Source organism: Catharus ustulatus, chromosome W, assembly GCF_009819885.2.
Source record: "Catharus ustulatus isolate bCatUst1 chromosome W, bCatUst1.pri.v2, whole genome shotgun sequence".
NCBI lineage: Eukaryota > Metazoa > Chordata > Aves > Passeriformes > Turdidae > Catharus > Catharus ustulatus.
In genome coordinates this window covers 655,152-677,842 of record NC_046261.2, presented here as the reverse complement: position 1 = coordinate 677,842, position 22,691 = coordinate 655,152, and the positions used below count along the sequence as shown (strand labels likewise).

Here is a 22,691-nt window from a genome sequence, read left to right as displayed (position 1 = left end):
ATGGACAGAGAAGATAAGCTCTTCTGTGGTAGGGGGAATGTCCTGCCACATGATCACCAATCCATCTGTACTTATTAAAAATTTTACATGTATAAATTTACTGATTAGAACTCAATAAACTACTAAATCAGATCTGATTGATCTCTGACCCTTCTCCTGTGACACCTGGATGGCATCAAAAGCATCTGTGGTGGGTTGACCTTGGCTGGATGCCAGGTTCCAGCTGAGCTGCTCCATCACTCCCCGTCTCAGCTGGATAGGGAAAGAAAAAAAGGATGGAAAAAAACTCACCGGTTGAGATAAGGCAGCATACTAAAGTAAAAGCAAAAGTTTGTTCATGAATGAGCAAAGAGGAAATGAAAAATAATTCTGCCTTCTAGTTCCCATCAGCAAGCACTGTCTGGCCACTTTCCAGGAAGAAGGGCTTCAGAATGCAGAGGGGTTGCTCTGAAAGGCAAACATTGGAAATAACGAATGTCCCCCCTTCCCCCTCCTTATCTTAGCTTTTATATCTGAGCTGAGGTCATATGATATATAGAGTATCCTTCTGGCCAATTTGGGTCAGCTGACCTAGTTGTGTCCCCTTCCAGGATCCTGCCAACCCCCAACCTACTGATGAGGGGCAGAATGTTGTAGAGACAACACTGATGCTGTGCCAACACTGCTCAGCAGTAGCCAAAACAGTGGTGTGTTATCAGCACCTTTCTAGCTACGGATGCAAAGGATGGAACAGCGAGGACTGCAGTGGGAAAATGCACTCCATTTAAGCCACACCCAATACAATCTCTCCCCCTTCCTCCATACTATCTTTATACCCAACACATAAATGCATACATTTTCATTAACTACTGTCCCCTGTCCTTTCACAGATAGATATTATTTTCCTATTTCATGGGCTTTTTCCGCCCCTCCAGATGTTTAAAAAGAGACCATGACTTGGGCTCCATTCCATCAAGATGGGTGGTCAGGACAGGAGAAGCAGCTCACTCAATCGTTGGGCCCCAGCACTGGCCCTGCCTGGGTCATCACCTCACTCTCCCTCATAAAATTCACTCTTCATCAATTCGTGTCACTCCTGTTACTTCCTGCAACATACAATTTAACGAGATTATTTTTCACCCAAGGTTAAATCTCCTTGAAGAACACATCGCACCTCCCCATCCTTCTGTGTTACCCACCTGTTGGAACCCTTGAGCCTGGGAGTTTTGAACTTTCTGTGCTTTCTGGCACTGACCCTCAAAAGACCACTGCTTTTGACTTGAAGCCTTGGAGAAGGCTTCCAAATTTGAGTGATGGAGTTGGAATCACTGGTGTGTAGTTTGAATAGAAGTGTGTAATATCACATGGTGAAGGGTTTGGAATTTGGGGTTTTATAATATATTAATAGGTATGGGACAAGATGGAGGTTTTTGGCAGTTGGATGTTCTTCCCTCTTGTTCCTTCTTCTTCTTTGTTTTAGGTAGTTTTTGGTTGGATAGAAAGTACCACACTGTGGGTCACAGGTGTTTGGTCATTGGGTCAAAAGTATAAATAATATAGATGGTAGTTTTCAGTTGGATAGTTAGGCCTTAAAAGACCTTGTAATGATCCAGATGCAGCTCCATTTTGTCATTTTTAGCTTGTTACCTAGAAGTGCTGTAGCACTCACTGTACTTTAGATAAGAATTAATAAACAACTGAGTCCAAACATGAAGATCCTGTCTCTAGTGCTTCAATCCCGACTCTGAGTGAAGGCAGAGGATAAAAGAAACTAACTACTAATATGTGGTGATCCCATGCGAGGAAAACCTGCTAGACCCAGGGTCGGGACCTCCCTGAAGAAAAAGATAACATAAGCCGCTGGAAACTGGGAAAGCCCATGGGGTGAAAAGGAGCTCGGAAATTCCTAGAAACTGGTGAAAAGTGAACCAGAAACCTGTGGTGCTGGCCATTCATGGAAACGGGGAGCCGAGGAAGAAGCAGATGACAAAAAGTCAGGTAGGAAAACTCTTCAGGTTTAATCCATTATGGGAAACATAATGTCCAGAGTGCAGAGAGACACACTAGATCACTTAGAATCAATGATCAAAGAACATCCAATCACTGTCCCTAGAGACCACCTAAAACAGCTCCTAAAATGAGTTCAGGAAAAATTCCCAAATGCTGACCCAGAATCTCTTTTTAATCCATTTCTCTGGGACGCTCTGAACCTCAGACTCTATAACGCAGCCACGCTCAAAAATCCAGAGGCAGCAAAAATTCTTCCTGCATGCAGAGTAGTTGTCTTGGGTTACAATACAGGATGTGATAAAAGGTATCTATTCTATCACCATCTGTTGAGGGTGGGGGCAGTGATCCTTATCTCCGTGGGAGATATTCTGCTAATGGGCCATCCATTGAAACCAGGCAGGGCACTGTTCTTTATCTTTTTACAACCCATCCTTCCGCCAGGGAGTCATTTTCTGCTAATGGTCCATTGAGTCCCACTGTGTGACTGATAAAATTACTTCATCCCATTGGAAGTAGCTCCAGCCAGGGGGAAGAACCCAACTTTTCTTACCAAGATAAAAACAGAGGTTTTGGGACACTAAGGGAACCCCTTTCTCCACTGGACTCCAGAGGGAAACAAGATTCCTCCACATCACCACTGGACCTCCGGAGGGAAACTGCACCTTCTACAGGACCACTGCTTCAACTGAATCACATCTGTCACTGCAAGAGGTCTGCATCCACCATTTAATGGGACTGCTACCAACACCCTGCCTGATGGGGTGTCAGGTTGTACTCTGTCTTTGTCAGGGCTTGGGGTTTGTTTCTTTGTAGTGCTGTATTTCTATTTTACTTTCCCTAGTAAAGAACTGTTATTCCTAATTCCCATATCTTTGCGTGAGAGCCCCTTGATTTCAAAATTATAATAATTTGGAGGGAGGGGGTTTACATTCTCCATTTCAAAGAGAGGTTTCTGCCTTTCTTAGCAGACACCTGTCCTCCAAACTAAAACAGCAACTTTTTGTTCTTGGTCCATATATAAGCTGCACGTGATTATAAGCCGCACTTCCAGGTTCGGACCAAAATTTTAATCAAAATGGTGCGGCTTATAATCGTGAAATTACTGTACTCCCAAAGGGCTGCCTGGTGGTATTTCTGGCAACTTGCTTATCTTATCTTTATTCCTTTGCATTTCAGAGGAACTTGGATCCCTTAGTGGGTCCTTTGGACTTAAAACCTTACTCTTTCTTTGTCCCATTTTACTTCAAGGGACTGTCTTAATGTGTTTGTGCTTCCCTTTATGTTTCGCCTGGATCCTGCCTCTTCCTTGGGTCAGGACAGGAAGGATATTTTTCCCTCTTCCTGGGGAGTAGGATGCGAAAAAAACCCCCAGCTTTTCCCCCTTTCCCCCTGTGACTCGTGTGTTGTTCTCTGCTTTTCCCCTCCCCAGGGTCCCACCTCTGCCTGGGTTGGGATACCTAACCTCTGCCTGGGCTAGGATGGGAAAAAAGCAGCTTCCTTTCACTTGCTTTGTCCCTTCACCTGCTGGGTCCCTGGCAGGATACCCAAACCGCAGCTAGAAGGACTCCGCTCTCGCTTCGTGGAAAAACCCACGTCTCATTCAGGCACACACACAGTCACCCCTACCAAACCAGACAATTACTTACAGCTTCGATGCTCCTGCCTGGATCCGTGCACGAGAATTACATGTGATCTTGCTGTGGTCTTCCAGGGAGGCCTTTCTTTGCTCAGTCTATATTTTGAGGTACGTCCTTGGGTCCCGAGAACCACTGACAAACCAGGGCCACAGTAGTGGGGCGCCCTCCCGAAATTGCAGTGCCTCTCAGGGCTGAAAGAATGGTGCCGTGTTTCAGCACCAAAATTGTTATAAATGAGAAACAAAAGTCTCAATTTGTAGCAAAATTTAGATTGCTTTATTTTATATAGGTCACCGCCTACTCCATGCTCCATCGAATCTCGGTTGACAGCTTCTTCTTATAGTGTGGTCTCTCATGGTAATCAATAATTTTTGTTTTCTTGCTGTCATAATTTTGCCAGGCAAGCAGTGGTAGTCAAAATAGACATCCGTGTGAACATCTCTAGGAATCAGTCCCATAGATAACCATCTGGTCTTGGTAGATAAAACTGCCAGAAGTTGGGAAGTTCTGGTCTTGTAGATAGGCAGTCATTGATAAAACAAAGGCAGGAAGTCTGATTTTGCAAAATCAATCAGACTATTGGAAAGTCTGACTTTACAAACTGGTAGTAGATACAAATTATTTAGAAACATAATATTCATGACAAGGAGATTTAAAACAGAATGATTTAATCACATTTTTCCTCCATCAAGAGTCCATGCTTCACTTCAGCCCTTTGTATTTTGGTTTATATAAACCCCAATACTTTATGATTAACAGAAATCTTTTATCAATTATCACACTGGCACCCCTCAGCCATTGCGGCAACACCGGTGACTTCTCCCCTTGGTCAGAAAATTACATACCATAATGTGATTCTGTGGAAATTCCTCAGAGATCTTTTATTCCAATTACGAGACTGTGCACAAGATTTGTGCCTCTCAAAATGACGGCGCCCTCCACACATCTTCCGTACAACAAAATGGCGGCGCTACATAGTCTTCTTCCGTATGATAAAATGTTGGCCCCCTGTATAGTTCCATAAACAATGTATACGTACTTCTACTGACGCCATTTTGTGAGCAACAAGACATTCAACCTCCTACTGCAGCGCCACCTCTGGCTGCTTCTATTACTGCACCCTCAAATACTTATACTTTGCAACAGCAAACTCAAACCCCAAGTCATTTCACAGAAGGGGGAGTGAATGAAGGCATGAATACAGCCTTGAAGCCTGAAGAAGGAGCATCTTTGCAGGACACAAACCCACAGAATACAGAAAATCCACAGAGTGCAAACAAAGAATTAGTCCCATTTCCTCCTAGAATAGGAGCCATCCCAAAAAATTAAACAAAAAATTCTTCAAGAGACATACGTAGCAATTGGGATGAGATTAGAAGAAAGGCATTAAAGGAAGGAGACTTTGACATGGCATCAACACAATTAATGGCCATGCAAATCAGTTATGGAAGAAGAAATGCAAATCCCAGTTGGGCACCACTGACACACAACATAATTAAAAACCTGAGACAAGCAATGAAACAGTCCTTAGGCTTTCCAAACTTCAAGCAACTATTGAAAGGAGTCTTCAATAATTACGATTTGGTACCTTATGACTGCAGATATATTGCCATGACAATCTTAACAGATTCACAATTCATGCAATGGGAAGTCAAATGGAAAAGAGCTCTCACCAAATTAAGACAGTCCTATGTCAGAGGCCCAAATGCAAACCTCACATTGGCACAATTACCAGGAGATGCTGCTCATGATAAACCAGGAGATCAAGCAGTGGTCCTGCCTTGAGAGGTGATCACAGACATCAAGGAAGCAGCTCGAAAAACCATTCTGCAAATCCAAACTACTGGAGTTCCAGTGGGCATTTATACAGAAGTAAAGGAAGGAAGCAAGGAATATCTGAGCCATTCACGTCTTTCATAGATTTCCTGACTCAAGTAGTGGAAAGGCAATGCAGTGATAAAGTGGCACATCCCCATCTGCTTCGAAGCTTGGATTTTTCAAATGCCAATGAAGAATGCAAATGCATAATTAGTGCCTTGCCTGATCCACATCCAACCTTGCCTCAAATGATGGAGGTATGCAGCAAGATAGGTACTTCTCAACATGTGGCAGCAATCCAAGCAAACACCTTGGGAGATCAATTCAGGAAACTTCTAGAAGCAGCAGATCAAAGACTAGAAAAAACCCTTGCAGCTCTTCATGTAACTCCTCAACAAAACAACTCCATAGAAGTAATGGCAGCAGAACTTGCCAAAGGACAATACTTCAAGTGTGGAAAATTTGGACATATAAAAAAGTATTGCCCCGAGTCTGCAGAAAATGCGAAAGCACCAAATCGTTGCCCAAGATGCAGAAAAAGGAGACATGTTGCAAGTGAGTGTCATTCAAAAATGGATATGGATGGAAGACCTCTACCCTTGCCAGGAAACTCCAAGAAGAGTGCCACACACCATTGCACTATGATACAAGTGATGGCAATGGATCATCAGCCAGGGGGCCCTCAAAACACACAAAATGCGGGGAACTGCCGCTGTTGGGGCAGATGTGACATACAAAAGGATGCACTACATCTCAGAAGGCTAAAATCCCGTTTATTACAACAGCCGGCTGTCTTTTATACACTCTACGAAGTTTACACTTTATTCATTGGTTATAATAAATCAACATAACGCTCATTGGTGTAAAACCATCTCCACCTCTGCTTTTCACAAAACCTTTCTAAAAATACTTTTCCCAGCTGCAGGTTTCTTTTTGCTTATCTTCTCCTTTTTCTCTTCTCGGTCTTCATACCAATGGCCTTGGTAAAATTCCTTTCAGAAGTAAACCTTATCAATTATCTCTTTCTGGCTCACAGACCAGCTGTAAGACCTCTTCACAATCCCCCCCCCCCCCCCCTTTTTTAAATTTAAACCAAGAACGCAGCTGCTAAAGATTTTTCAGGGCCCTTGCAAAAATCCAAGCAGAGAGCAGGGGGACAAAGCAATACCTCAACTTGCAAGGAAACCATTCAATTATTCCCATCTTCAAATTTAAAATGTTGCTGTAAACTGACCCACTGTGATCTGATAAGCCCATACAATATATACTCTCAAAACCCTGGATCCAATAACTATGCGCTAACAATAAAAGTTACATTAACAAGGCACATAGAAAATAGATTTTCAAATACTGTTACAAACTCTGCAATTCCTTGATGGCACATTTGTGGCAGAATGATACCTTCACTTTTCTTTAAGTAAATTTTCCTCCACATAGAGTTATATTTTGTGTCCAATAGACTAAGTCATCGGTCCAGTCACCAATTAGAACTCAGCAGCATCCACTCAAATTTACAACTGGCCACTGCTTTTGTAATGGGCAACCAACCTAGTTGCTTAAGGTGTGGACTTTTGCTACTAATTCTACACCCTTATGCAAAAGCAATACATCTCCCCTAGGTACATTAAGTTCCTGCATGTTGGGGCAGTAAATGCTATGTGAAGGGAAATTGTACGAGATACATTACAGAGTACTGCCAACCTCTCTGTAGAGGAGTACAAAGAACTTAAGTAAAGGTAACATCCACCAACGTAAATTTAAGTTTTGCACATGAGTCAATATCCCCACTTACTTTTTATGAGTCCATGCTTCAATCCACCTGCTGGCCGGTGTCTCCAATGCATTCTACTTCGGTTATGGGACCATCCATCCTGTTCCTTCCGGTGTGCTCCAAGTACAGCTTAACACAACCAGCAGCAACCCAACAAGGGCCATTCTCTGTCAAAACACAAGCATATCTCTTCCCTATGTTATTAATTCCACTGGGCCAGCCCACAGTCCAGTAATTAAATCCTTTACCCATACCTTAATATCCTTACAAAAATTTGACTGCTTAGAATTTAGAGAAGAAAAATTATGAAATATAGGAGACAACTGTGAATCAGGTGAAGGACACAAGAAGTTTAACACACAAACAGGTTTATCTAATCTCGCTCGAGGTAGCTCCCCTTGACATTCCCCCTTTCTATTTTTAAATCTGACACTTCAAAACACCATGAGCGTGTTCAGTAACTGCTTGGCTTGTCAGGGTATGGGGGATACTGATAGAATGTTCAGCACCTCAGGTACGAATAAATGTTTGCAGTTTCTATGAAACATATTCTGGACCATTATCTGTTTTTGCATGCAAGGGAGCACCTAAAATAGAAAAACCATGACAAAAAATGACGAATAGCAACCCAGGCTGTTTCACCTGCAAATGCTGATGCAACTATGACATGAGAAAAAGTATCAACTGTAACATGAACATACTTTAAAAAACCAAATTCAGGCATTTTTTAACATCAGTTTGCCATTCTTGCAAAGGGAGTAGACCCCTGGGGTTAGTACCATAATATTGTGAAATATGAGTCATATAAAAATCAGGACAAGAAGAAATAATTTATTTTTTCCCCTGAAAAGGAATAATCCCAGTTAAAGTCAAAATAGGGTGAGAAAGCAAATGATATGTTATTTGACCTGTAAAATAAGACAAAGCAGATTACAATTCATGATAATTTTGAAAACCCCATTCAAAATACCACTGTTGTACAGGTATCACAATAATTACAGGATCATGGCCTAAAATCTCATGACAATGTCTGCGACCTTTGATGATGATGTGTGCAAAAGGGTTCATGAAGTCCTGGAACTATTTTCTGAGATCTCAAAATTAAAAATATCCACTCCAAAATATGCAGTTTATCTTCCCACTCATCATTCCTTGACACAATATCCCACATGGTACTTCATGATCTTTTAAGAGAAATAAGTACACCCCAACAGAAGGATCTATCCTATTAACAAATTTGCATGTCAAAGCTAGTTCAATTTCTTCTATGGCCTGTTCTGCTACAACAGTCAAGTATCCCTTATGGATAGAGGAAATAGTTCCCGATAGTAACTCTGGATGATGTCCTTTGGCTGTGACAGTGCACTGTTCTTCCAGACAATGATCTGTCACATTTTTCATCCAAAATACAAGAGATGTTCCTGTAGATCTAAAACCTCCTATGCCACAACACCAGTTCACTACATTTGGAACACAACTCACAAAAGGAATAAGTTGAGCAATACAAGTTCCTTATTGAATAACAGGAGGCTCACTAACTGATACCATAACATAAATTTGTCCCAAATAATCAGAATCAATAATGCCATAGGCACGAAGGGGCACCTTACATATTTGCTTTGTCAGAATAGTCAGTGTCTGTGATGAATATATCAGTCCCTTCAGAGCCTTACAATTCAGTTTAAGCTTGTCTGTGAAGTCTTTAGGACCACTGCCAAAGCAGCCATCTCATGCTCATCTGTGTCAACTTTTGAGCAAGCAGTTAAAATATCAGCTAACAAGGGATCTCCTGACCTGTAAATCCAGGTTAGTAAAACATCCACCACCCAGTAAAGCAGCAATCCCCAGAGCACTATGAGGGTCCTGCTGGGGCAAGTGCATGGTCTCTAAAGCCTTTCAATCAGCTAACTGTCTCCAGCTGTTCTGAAACACACTATATTGTACTGGTTAAAACAAAATTATAGCAAAATGCATAATGACATTATCTTATTAAATTTGTGAAGCAAAAAGCAAGCAAACAAGCAAAATTAACACAATATCATCTGCCCATGCTGTAGAATTCCATGTACCAATTATAGCTAAGCTTCAAATAACTGTAGTAGATAAAATTCAAGGTTACAGAACCTAGGTAATTGCTCTTCAGTCTGTGTTTGAAAATTAATTGCTGATCCACTAGCATTTAAGGAAAACATTTGTGAAAAAAAGATTCCCGGAACTGAAGGGACATAAACATTACCCACCTATAAATATTTTTAAATATATAAGTTACTAAATCATAACCTAATAAAGAACCCAGTATCAATTTAGTGTAACTCTATATGGTAAATTTTATCAGCATTTCTGTTAAAGGTAGATCTTGCCATGTTACATACACACAGATAACTTTAAATCTGTCCAGTAACTCCTATTGAAATCATAAATCACTAAAAAGACAAGGTTAACTTTAACAAACATATTTCAATGTGTCTTTTAGACAGTCTGATAACGTTACATCATAACTTCAACAAATAGAGCTGGTTGGCTACTCTCCAGCAGGCACCGGAGGGAGGAAAGGGGGGAGAGGGAAGGGGATGAGGAAGAGCGAAAACCGCACTGCATCGGGGGAAGCCGAGCAGCGCAGGGCTTGGGAGGGAGGCAAAAGAGCTCTGACGAGCCAGGGGGGCCTCCCAGCCCAGGGGAACAACACAGTTCTGTGGTTTTTTGGGTTTTTTTCTTTCTTCGTCCAGTAAACACCAGCAACTCGGCTCTTTTAGCTGTACTGACATTTTCCTTTCTGTTGGATTGCAAACAGTCCTTCTCATTATAGTCTTAGCTCTCAGTATTTGTAGGCAGAGGAGAAAGGAACAATTTTACAAAAATAGGTGATGTTAAGAGGAGGGCCTCTATGCACTAGGTGGTAGCAGCAGCCACTACAACTTCTCTATTAGTTTTTAATTGCAGCAATAAATTTCAAAGTAAGTACCATGTAGTTAGAGATTTTGTAGCTATTTTGTCTCCCTTTGTAGCTAACGGCCATATCGCTCGCCCTACCTCCTCCCACATTTCTAAAAAAAAAGCAGTTTGGAGCAACCAAGTTTGCAATGTCTATTCATCATATGTTATCAAACTTCTGCAGCTCTTCTCCCAGCTGCATTATCTCTCATGACTCATGGCCACATGTCCCCGCAACTCATGGTCACGTCTCCCATGACTAAAACCTACTGCTCTTCTCCCCTTTAGGTATCACATCCCATAATTTTTTTAAATGTCTTTAAAAGCTCTGACACTAAAGGCAGAGTTTGTGTCACTTTTAAAGTCATGCGATGTAGCCCACAATAACATGATATGGAGGGCATAGACTCTGGTTTCAACGTCTCTTCTTTCCAATAAAGTTTTCCATGTCTACAGGACAACACTTTCTTCACATAATAAAGTACAGTAAATTCACGAATACAAGCTGCACTGAGTATAAGCCGCATCTCTGGGTGTTGGCAAATATTTCGTTTTTTGTCCATAAATAAGCCGCATCCGAGTATAAGCCGCTCTGTCGTTCGCAGCGAGGACCCGCATGCAACAAAGTTGCCAAATAGTAACAGAACGGCGGCAGGGCGGGGTTTACTGGCTCGGCTCGGGCTGTGCAGGCTCGGCCCGCTTGGGGCTGCCGACAGGGCCAGGTAGCCCAGTCCAGCGCTGCCGCTCGGCGGGGCCACTGGGGGCCAGCCGCTGCTGCCACTGGGCTCAGTCACCACGGCCCGGCGCTGCCCTGTGGTGGCAGGCAGGGACGGAACCCCCCGCCGCCTCCCAGAGCCACGGCAGGGGCGGCCCGGGTCCCCCTCGTCTCTCCCCCGGGCTGTGGTAGGGAGCTCTCCCTCCTCTCTCCCCGCCCCCCGTGCTGCCTGCAGGCAGCCAGGCTCCACCCGCGGTGCAACAGAGTAGCGATTTGTAACAATCGCAAAATGCCGACTGTTGTAACCCAATACCCTAATGCTTTAGGAATGGTATGTCCCTTTAACCCTGTAACCCCTACAAGACCAATGGACTGACCCCTGCGATGGGATTGGCCTGAAGCCAAGGCTGACCCCTCCCCTTTCCTGACCCAGAGAAAAACCCTGAGCCCACGTGGACTCTCTCTCTTTATCCCCATCTCTCGCTCTGACCACATGGAAGCCTAAGAATAAAGCAGAATACCAACCCTGGGAGAAAGAGCCTCTAATGTCTTCTGTTCTACATGAAACAGCATCCCAGGCCAGCTCTGCAGGGTATTTGGAGACCAGGCCCGAGGGTGCAGTTTCAGTTGCCGCCCGTAACGTGGTGCTTTTTAAATTAAAACCCACGTGAGAGGCTGTGACCCTTAGAAGGGTTAGGAAGCCGACGGGAAGTCAACTACCCTGTGGGCGAAACTTGCTTTCTAGCAGGTCTAGCTTAAGGGGACGAAACCGGTAAACCTTCCAGCCCAAGGGAGGTCGGCTTTCCGGAGCAGATTACAAAGTACAGTTCTTCAGCTCCTCGGTACTTCGCACAGAGTGGTAAGTATAAATTTTCCTCCGTGCGGAGGGGGATTTTGAGGTGCTTTCTCTGTAAAATCGAGGTGCGGGGGGCTGGGCTGCACAGCGTCCTCCCTGGGGGTTTTGGAGCTGTATGCAGCCGGAGACACTGGTGGGGGTAGCAAGGCAGCCTTGAAACAGTTTCTGCCGTGTGTACAGTATCACGCCAGACAGCTGATTTCAAAGAGAGGCGCGCTTTTGCTGCAGCCTGTGATTCTCTGTGGGGGAGGTGCCAGTTAGCCGGCAACTAGCAGCCTTCTCTTACTGTGTTTTAACTGTGCTTTGTAGTGAGATATTAGAGTAAATTGCTGTGAAAAATATGGGTACACAGCAATCTACTTTGCAACAGAGCGTGGCTTCACAAATTAGAGAACTTTTAAAAATTGCAAATGTGATTATTACTAACAGAGAACTACATAGGTTTGCTAGGTGGCTGTCTGTAGAGAGATCTGATCTTAATTTGGCAGATATGAATTCGGTTTTATTTTGGAATGAAATTGGAGATTTATTAACTTTAAAAGTCGAAACTGGAGATAAAAAAGCCTTAATGTTCATCCCAATATTTTTGCAAATTAGAAAACTGTTACTTCAAACAGGAAATAACAGGCAGCAACAGCAAACTGCTTCAGAGTCAACCAGTTCTTGTATCTGTCCCTCTGCATGTGTTGTTCCCTCTTCACCTAAGAAATCTGACTCCTCTGTCTCTTTAACTCATGCTGACACCCATGTGTCTTTTACTACTGAGGCTGAAAGCAGACCCCAAAATGGCTCCAGCCACATGGCATTAAACTCTTCTTCTTCCCATAATACTCCTTCTCCCTTGATAACACCCTCAGACCTCTCTCCAAACTCATCCTCGCCCCTGGGTATTCAGGGCAATTCTCACTCTATTCAGGTTTTGCCATCCCCTCCCCCAAGCTATCAGGCTAGCACAGAGGGGGGTGGGGGTGGGTGTGGGAGAACTGGTTCTACAGGTTTTACACAACCTCCTTCTGAGATAAGACCCTCGGCGGCACCGCCCATCGCTCAGGACACTGTCCCGGTGGAGGCACATAATCAACAGATAACAAAGCCCAGAATACAGCCCATCCCATCTGTGGCTCCTGTCATTTATACGGGTAGGAGAAATGGCAGGAGAACATATCAGCCACTACCATACCAAGATAAAAAGGAAATTTGTAAGATTCAAAGAGAATTTGGCAGACACAGTGAAATGTTTAAAGGATTTTTAAGAGCAACATTTAGTTCTAATGAGATGGTACCTAATGATATTAAGGATTTATTCAGATGTTTACTTTCAGCTTCTGAATTTGATTTGTGGGAAAGTATTTGGAAAAGATCTTTAAGAGTGCTTTTGCAGGAACTACAACAAAGCCCAGAAAGTGCAAAAGATGAGGATGATAATGATATTACACAGGAACACCTAACAGGAGAAGGAGAGTACCAAAGCCCTGATAAACAGGCACGCTTATTAACTAAATTTGTTTTGGATAAGATCTCTCTAGCAGCAGAAAAAGCTTTCCATCAATTACCTACTACTGAAGTTACAGGTAGTTATGTTAATATTAAACAGTTTCCTTCAGAAAGTTTCTTGCAGTTTCTGGATCGCCTCCGTGCACAGGTGGAGAGACAAGTCTCGGACCCAAAGGTGCAGGCAGGGCTACTGAAGGAGATGGCTCAGAAAAACGCTAATGAATCATGTCGCAGAGTCATACTTAGTCTTCCCCTCGACCCACCACCTAGCTTAGCACAGATGATAGAAGCCTGCACCAGAAAAGCAGAACTGTTCAGTGCACCAGAGAGGAATCCAGGACCAGCACACTCACGATCTGCAGCAGCGATGACACCAGGACCAAGGAAGCAACCGGTACCACCACAGCAGCTGCAGCACATCACCTGCTTCCAGTGCAAGAAAACAGGACACTATGCAAGGGATTGCCCACACAGCCAGAAACAGAAGAAAACCAACAGACAAAAAAACTAGGTGTACAGCGCGTGCCCGCCATAAATACCATAACGCGCAAAGATATAAATACTGCGGGTTCCACACGGGAAAAAACCTCTCTCTTTAAAACTAAGGGGGAGGACGGGACAAATGGTGTGGGGATTAATGATAGCATTAATGTTAAACATTCAATTGGCAAGGGTTGGACGCCTTTTGGTCGTCTCAATCTTAAGACCACTAAAGGTGTTTGTTTTATGTCAACAGAGTGGACAGCAATTACAGTGGATCTGTCTAGCACTTCACTGGACCTGACGCTGTTGCATTTGGAACTGCGCTGTGAGTATTTAGTTATGGGGGACACAGCACACACACTCTTGGAGATGGAATTACTTCCATTATCCAAGAAGGAAAATGTCTCAGGTTTTGTTCTCTTAGCACGCTGCTCACAACCACCTTATTACCTGAATGAGGGGCAAATCCTCGCCCAGGCCATCCCTGTTCCAAAGGAAATCACAGCAGAAGGAAAATCACCTGAAGTCTATTGGGCAGAGGTGGTGGGTGAGGAAAAACCCTCTGTGGCATGCAATCTGACCCATGGTTCAGACCATCTCCATGTGGAGGGGGTACTGGACACAGGGGCAGATGTGACGATCATACCCGAAAGGATGTGGCCGTCACAATGGGAATTGCAACCCGTGGCAGGCAAAATCCAAGGTATAGGGGGAATCAAATTGGCAAAAATATCAAAAAGCATCGTGCAAATTGAGGGGCCGGATGGAAAAATAGCTAGTGTCCGTCCGTTTGTTACAGACTATAAGTGCCCCCTGTGGGGAAGAGATACCATGTCTCAGTGGGGAATGAAAATGGTAATTCCCAAAAGTTCTCAGGATTTTTAAAGGCGGCCACTGAGGAGCGCCCTGCCCACAAATTGACATGGTTAGATGATTCTCCAATCTGGACAGCTCAGTGGTCGATGAGTAAAGAAAAACTTAAGGCGCTGGAGGAGCTTGTAGCAGAACAATTGGCAAAAGGACACATAGAAGAAACTACAAGTCCTTGGAATTCCCCGGTATTTGTAATTAAGAAACCAGGGAAAGACAAATGGAGATTGTTACATGATCTCCGGGAAATAAACAAAATTATAGCAGACATGGGATCACTTCAACCAGGGATGCCCTCTCCAACGATGTTCCCTCAAAATTGGAAATTGGCAGTTTTAGATATTAAGGACTGTTTCTTTCAAATCCCTTTACACCCAGCAGATGCTCCACGGTTTGCCTTCTCTGTTCCCACTATCAACAGAGAAACCCCAATGAAGCGCTACCACTGGAAAGTGCTCCCTCAAGGGATGAAGTGTAGTCCTTTCATATGCCAGTGGTATGTGGCCTCATTGCTGTCTCCAGTGCGTGCTCAGAGAAAGGAAGCTATCATCCTACATTATGTAGATGACTTGCTTGTGTGTGCCCCCGATGACTCTATACTCCAACACACGCTTGACCTAGTGGTTAAGGTTTTAACCTCTGCTGGATTTCAATTGCAGGAGGATAAAGTCCAAAGGATGCCACCTTGGAAGTACCTGGGCCTGGAAATCACTGCAAGGACCATTGTTCCTCAGAAATTGGACATTAATTGTAACCCAAAAACCTTAGCAGATCTCCATTCCTTGTGTGGGTCTTTGAATTGGGTTAGGCCCTGGCTAGGCCTCACTAATGAGGACCTAGAGCCCCTTTTCAATTTATTGAAGGGGGAGAGAGAGCTGATTTCTCCCAGGGAACTGACCCCAGAGGCAAAAACTGCAATTGAAAAGGTACAGAAAGCTCTGGCAGAGAGGCAGGCTCATCGCTACAAGCCTGAACTGCCTTTCAAATTCATAATTCTGGGAAAACTACCACACTTACACGGTTTGATATTCCAATGGATCGAGGGGCAGAGAGATTCGCTCTTAATCATAGAGTGGGTCTTCCTCTCCCACCAAAGATCCAAAACCATCACTAAGCCACAAGAACTCATAGCTCAGCTGATTCGTAAGGCAAGGATGAGACTGTATGAGCTGGCAGGTTGTGACTTCACATGTATTCACCTTCCAGTCAAACTCTCCGAGGAGGGAAGGAACTCTCCTGAGAGGCTGACAAAGGAGATGTTCGAGCACTTGCTCCAGAGCAATGCCAGTCTCCAGTTGTCTCTGGACAGCTACAGTGGACAAATATCAGTCCATGCCCCGTCTCACAAGCTGTTCAATGAGGAATTCCACCTCATTCCTCGTGAGAAAAGGAGTCGGAGACCACTCAAAGCTCTCACAGTGTTCACAGATGCTTCTGGGGCTTCCCACAAGTCGGTGATGACTTGGAGAAATCCTCAGACTCAGCATTGGGAAGCTGATGTTGAGTTTGTGGAGGGTTCGCCTCAGGTGGCTGAACTGGCTGCAGTGGTAAGAGCTTTTGAGAAGTTCTCAGAGCCAATCAACTTGGTAACAGACTCAGCTTATGTAGCGGGAGTAGTGTCCAGGGCGGAGCAGGCAGTGCTCAAAGAGGTTGACAATGAGCAGCTTTTCAGGTTGCTGTCAAAACTAATCTATCTGATTTCTCATAGAGAACATCCGTTCTATGTGATGCATGTGAGGTCACACACCGATTTGCCAGGCGAGATCGCAGAAGGGAATCGTCAGGCAGACTCCCTTGCCACCCCAGCAGAACAAGCACGCCTCCCAGACATCTTCCAACAGGCAAAGCTGAGCCACCAGCAATACCATCAGAATGTGCCAGGTCTGATCCGTCAGTTCAAGCTAACACGGAGTCAGGCTCGAGCCATTGTGGCCACCTGTCCCAGCTGCCAGCTCCAGGCCATGCCATCGCTAGGTGCAGGGGTTAACCCCCGAGGCCTTGGCAGCTGTGAGGTGTGGCAGACAGACATCACACACATTCCCAGTTTTGGTCGCCTCAAATATGTCCATGTAAGCATTGACACATATTCAGGTGCAGTTTATGCCTCTGCCCATGCAGGAGAAAGAGCTGTGCATGCTAAACAACACCTCGTGCAAGCTTTTTCAGTATTGGGGATCCCTAAGGAAATCAAAACAGATAATGGCCCAGCGTATGCGTACAAGGAGTTCCTGGAATTTGTCCAGCAGTGGGGAGTGGAACATAAGACAGGCATCCCCCACTCCCCCACAGGCCAAGCTGTGATTGAGCGTGCACATCAGACGCTCAAGCATGTTCTGGCTAGACAGAGTAATTCAACTGTGTGGATGTCTCCACAGCAGAAGCTGTGCAAAGCCCTGTTCACTATCAATTTCTTGAACTGTTCATTTGAAAACATGAATCCTCCTGTGGTTCGTCATTTTAACAGTGGCAAACAGTTCAAGCTGTCTGAGCATCCACCAGTTTTGATTAGGGATCCAGAAACCTGGGAAACCAAAGGTCCCTATGAGCTTGTTACCTGGGGACGTGGTTATGCGTGCGTATCCACTCCCTCAGGCCCTCGGTGGATTCCCCAGAAATGGGTGAAGCCTTATGTCCCCAAACAACCAGCTCCAGCTGAAGAGGAAGAGAAGCAAGTCGCAGTTGCTTCGAAAAGAAGACGCCGCCGGAGGGGAGAGAGAACTGACACAGAAGACAACCTTCCGGCAGACTCAGAGACTTTTAACGTGTTTTAAAATGTTTGTTTTCTTTTTAGAGAATACCTCCCTTCCACTCAACTCATGATGAACCCCATCCAAGTTGTCATCCTGTTAACACTGAACAGTCAGGCAGCTGCATGGATCGTCCCTCAGCCGCGTCAAAACGTCTGGGTGACCCTGGCAAAGACACTCCAACAGGAAAACATATGCCTGTCCTCGGCAGCAGCAGAAAATCCTATGTCCACCTGCCTGGTAGGAGTTCCCTTGAAAGCTGGAGAATATTCAGCCAGCTTTGCAATGGAGATGCACAATGAAATTCCCGGGATACACACAATTTCAGTATACAAAACTAAAAGGCAGCAAACAGAAGAGAACCCTATGGAGGAACTGCTGCCCAATTTGCCAAAAGCAGCTCAGGAACCTCAGGAATTAGAGCTGTTAGGTTCCTATCCGGCACAATATTGCATTCAGCTTGTAATTTATCCAAAACCTTCTGACACCAAAGAATTCCACAATGTAATACAATATAGAGAGGAATTCACGGCCAAAAAGTGGTGCGGGGTTCTAAGTCACCTTGCAGCAAACTCCCCATCTCTCACAAGTCCCAAAAGCCTCCCTAAGGGGTTGTTCTTGATTTGTGGAGATCGGGCATGGGCAGGAATTCCCTCTAAGCTTTTAGGAGGACCATGTACCTTTGGGCGGTTGTCCCTGTTGGCACCCAATGAAACCTTAATTAAAGATTGGACTCATAAAAACAAATCAGTAAATAAAATCCAAAAGAGAAGTGCGAACAATGTGGACAAAGATTGTGACTGAAATTTTTCATTGGGCCAAATCCAAAAGAGTTGCTGTATCCCTGTTTCTTCCATGGGCAGCAGCAGCCAAGGCTCTGGGTGAATTGGGCCACCTAGAGTGTTGGGTAGTCAAACAGGCAAATTTGACATCCACTGCCATCAGCTCCCTCCTAGAAGATGAACAAATTACCAGGCAGGCCACGCTCCAAAATCGTGCTGCCATAGATTTTCTCCTGCTGCTACATGGACATGAGTGCCAGGAATTTGAAGGACTTTGCTGCATGAACCTGACCTCGAAAGCTCCTAACGTCCATGCTGCCCTCCGAGACATGAAAACCTTGATCGGACAAGTGAAGCAAGAATCTGAAGACTGGTTCAACGAACTGTTCAAGGGCTGGGGATTCACAGGGTGGTGGACTTCAATAGTCAAAACTATTTTGTTACTCTTTGTTATTCTTTTCCTTGTAATACTGGCATTTGGAATCCTTCGTCACTTGGTTCTCAAGGCCATTAGTGGTCTCATGCCCTCTGTCGCCATGGTAAATCACATAGAGATGAAAACCCTGAAACAATCTAAAGCCCCTACTAACCCCAAGTGGTGGGAAAGATCTTAAGTTGTATCCAGAATAACCTTCTCTCTTCTTTTAAACAAAAAAAGGGTGAGATGTTGTAACCCAATACCCTAATGCTTTAGGAATGGTATGTCCCTTTAACCCTGTAACCCCTACAAGACCAATGGACTGACCCCTGCGATGGGATTGGCCTGAAGCCAAGGCTGACCCCTCCCCTTTCCTGACCCAGAGAAAAACCCTGAGCCCACGTGGACTCTCTCTCTTTATCCCCATCTCTCGCTCTGACCACATGGAAGCCTAAGAATAAAGCAGAATACCAACCCTGGGAGAAAGAGCCTCTAATGTCTTCTGTTCTACATGAAACAGCATCCCAGGCCAGCTCTGCAGGGTATTTGGAGACCAGGCCCGAGGGTGCAGTTTCAGCCGACTTTACAGCTGCTCAGGTCAGCACTCTGGCAGGCACTTCTGAGGTTGTAAATGTCATAAAATTATTCACATATTAGCCGCTCCTGATTATTAGCCGCATTTCCGGTTTAGGAGCAAAATCTTAGTCAAATTGGTGCGGCTTGTATTCATGAAATTACTGTACTTCCAATTTTATCCCAGCAACTCACCTATACTCCAAATGTCAAAGTTGATTAGGTCTGGACCTACTGCTGGCTCCGCCCCCCTGCAGGCACCCTGCAGTCCAATTGCAAATCATGTCTGGCATCACCAGATGTCGCTGTTGGGGCGGACGTGACATACGAAAGGACGCACTACATCTCAGAAGGCTAAAATCCCGTTTATTACAACAGCCGGCTGTATTTTATACACTCTACAAAGTTTACACTTTATTCATTGGTTATAATAAATCAACATAATGCTCATTGGTGTAAAACCATATTCACCTCTGTTTTTCACAAAACCTTTCTAAAAATACTTTTCCCAGCTGCAGGTTTCTTCTTGCTTGTCTTCTTATCCTTCTTCTCTTCTCGGTCTCCATACCAATGGCCTTGGTAAAATTCCTTTCAGAAGTAAACCCTATCAATTGACTCTCTTTGGTTCACAGACCAGCTGTAAGCTCTCTCCACAGGGAACCCCAATCAGACTCCCTACGCAGGACCATCTGCCATTTTCTCAGCAACCCAGAATTATTACCCCCAGGGGCACAATGCGAATTGACAGCTTCCTAATTAACATACTTCATGAACGAGACTCATGCAGTGATATCCACAGGAGTCACTGGGACATCATGGAAAAGGCAAGAATTTTTAATTATAGGCAAGGACAGAAGCAGCATTTTAGGGCTCATCATTTATCCAACAGTCATTTCAGTAAACCATAATGAAGAATTAACAGTTTTGGCTCAGGCCTTGCAAACTCCATTGATTATTCCGGAAAATACTCCAATAGCCAAGGTCATTGCTCTACCATCCAATGCAATTGGACCACAAGTCACGCCAATTGTGAATCAGCAGGCATCATCTGGAAGTGAAGACATGGAGATGGGTGTCTTCTGGGTGAAACAAATAGGCCAAGATTGACCACAAATAACCTGCAACTTGACATATAACAACAAAACAATCGCAATCACAGGCATGTTGGACACTGGTGCAGATGTCACAGTCATTTCCTATATCTTCTGGCCTGGAGAGTGGAACTTGATTATACCTTTGAAATCTCTCACAGGAATTGGAGGAACCACATTGTGCTTGCAAAGTGAAAACTCAATCATCGTTATGGGTCCAGAAGGAAAGGTAGCAATTATTCGTCCCTTTGTTGCACAGAAACCCATCATAGTATGGGGAAGAGACATCCTGTCACAATGGGGAACAAGAATAGAAATGGATTTTTAATAGGGATCACTGAGGCACTCACCACCCTGAAACTAACCTGGAAGACATAATCCTGTCTGGGTGGACCAATGGCCCCTAGAAAAAGAGAAACTGAGTGTTCTCAAAAAATTAGTGAAGGAACAATTGCAGAAAGGCCACATCAAACCTACAAATAGTCCCTGGAATTCTCCAGTGTTTGTTATCCAAAAGAAAACTTCCAGTTCATGAGAACTGGTCCATGACCTCAGGAAAATAAACAAGGTCATTGAAGAAATGGGACCACTTCAACTCAAACTTCCATCTCTCTCGATGATCCCAAGAGAATGACTTCTTGTAATTACAGAACTGAAAGACCGTTTTTTCTACATTCCACTTCATCCAGACAATGCTCCTCGATTTGCATTTTCTGTCCCAAGCGTCAAGAAACAAGAACCTTTGCAAAGATATCATTGGGTGGTTCTTCCTCAAGGACTCAAAAACTTGCCAATGATTTGCCAGTGGTTCGTGGCACAGGCCTCGTCTCTAGCTCGAGAGAAACATCTGCAAACTATGATCATCCATTACACGAATGATCTGCTCATTGCAATGCCAACACAGAAAGAATGCAAGAGGGTTGTGACAGCATGATTGCAGAAGTTCAAAATGCAAGACTGGAAGTCTCTACATCAAAAATCCAGGAAGTCTGACCATTGAAATACTTGTACAATTAGGCCACAGAAGATACAACTCAGAAACAATGTCCACAATTTGCAAGATTTACAACAGTTTTTTGGAGAAATCAATTGGATCAGGTCAATTTTGGGGATCACCAATGATTAACTTGCACCACTTTTCTACTTATTGAGAGGAGACTGCAACATTGAATCTTCCAGAACCCTCACACCTGAAGCTTAAAAGACCCTTGACAAAGTTGCTGAAACCCTTCAACAAAGACAAGTACATTGTTGTGCGATGTCGCAACCATTCTTTCTTGCAGTGTTAGGAGAAAGAATGCAATTGTATGGTCCCATATTTCAGTGGGACACCTCAAAGAGACATCCTTTGATGATAATCAAATGGATTTTCTTATCCTACAGATCTCCAAAAACAATTTTTACAACATTAGAAATGACAGCTCAAATCATAATCAGGGCCAGAGCAAGACTGTTAGCAATGGCAGGCAAAAATTTCAAAACAATTTATCTGCCATTGAAAAAAATATTTTGATTTGGCATTGCAAAAATCAAAGGAATTACAAATTGCATTGCTAGATTATTCAGGCGTTTGTTCAATTCACTTTCCAAGTCACAAATTGTTACAAGCAAAATTGAGTTTTAGGGAAAAACCCATGTTGAGTGAAGTTCCATTGGACGCAATAACATTATTTACCGACAGTTCAGAAAAAACACATAAATCAGTTACAACATGGCAAAACCCAAAACCCAAGACATGGGACTCAGACATCCAAAAAGTAGAAGGTTCTCCTCAAATTGTGGAATTGGCAGCAGTGGTCAGAGCATTTTAATTATTTCAGGAACCCCTCAATTTAATTACAGATTCAGCTTACATAGCCAATGTACTCAAAAGAATCGAAAGGACTCTTTTAAAGAACGTTGAAAATTATTATTTGTATCGTTATCTTGCATGTATGCAACAAATTTTACAACACAGAAAAAACAAATATTTCATATTTCACATCAGGGCACATTCTTCTCTCCCAGGATTTTTACTGGAAGGGAATGCAGAAACGGAAAAATTAACAATGCCAGTTGCAGACATCTTGCCAAACATTTTTGAGCAGGCAAAGACATTTTTTCATCAGAATCCACAGGAACTTATGCAAGCATTTCATATCTCCAGAGATCAAGCGAGACCAATCATAAGTGCTTGTCCAGATTGTCAACTCGTGCAACCTCCTGTATCCACTGGAGCAGTGAATCCAAGAGGATTTCAGAGTTTGTAGTTGTGGCAAACAGACCTCACAGAATACTCATCTTTTGGGAGATTCAAAAATATTCATGTTTCAGTGGACACCTTTTCAGGTGCAGTCTTTGCCTCCTTGCATAGAGGGGAAACAGCAAAATATTCATATCAACATTTTTTACAAGCATTTGCTTCATTAGGTGTGCCTCAAGAAGTCCAAACAGATAATGGGCCGGCCTACATAGCCCAAAGGCTCCAGACATTCTTGATGAATTGGGGTGTGTGTCATACCTTTGGCATCCCTCAT

General features: G+C 43.9%; 1 protein-coding gene across 1 annotated transcript in view; it reads right to left on the bottom strand.

The window, feature by feature from the left end:
• LOC117005032 overlaps positions 1–22,691 on the bottom strand; it is a 182,790-nt gene that overhangs the window by 54,964 nt on the left and 105,135 nt on the right. The window contains exon 4 of the mRNA XM_042780134.1: positions 7,237–7,382. The gene's annotated coding sequence lies outside the window, so the exon portion shown is untranslated. The remainder of the gene's footprint in view (positions 1–7,236; positions 7,383–22,691) is intronic.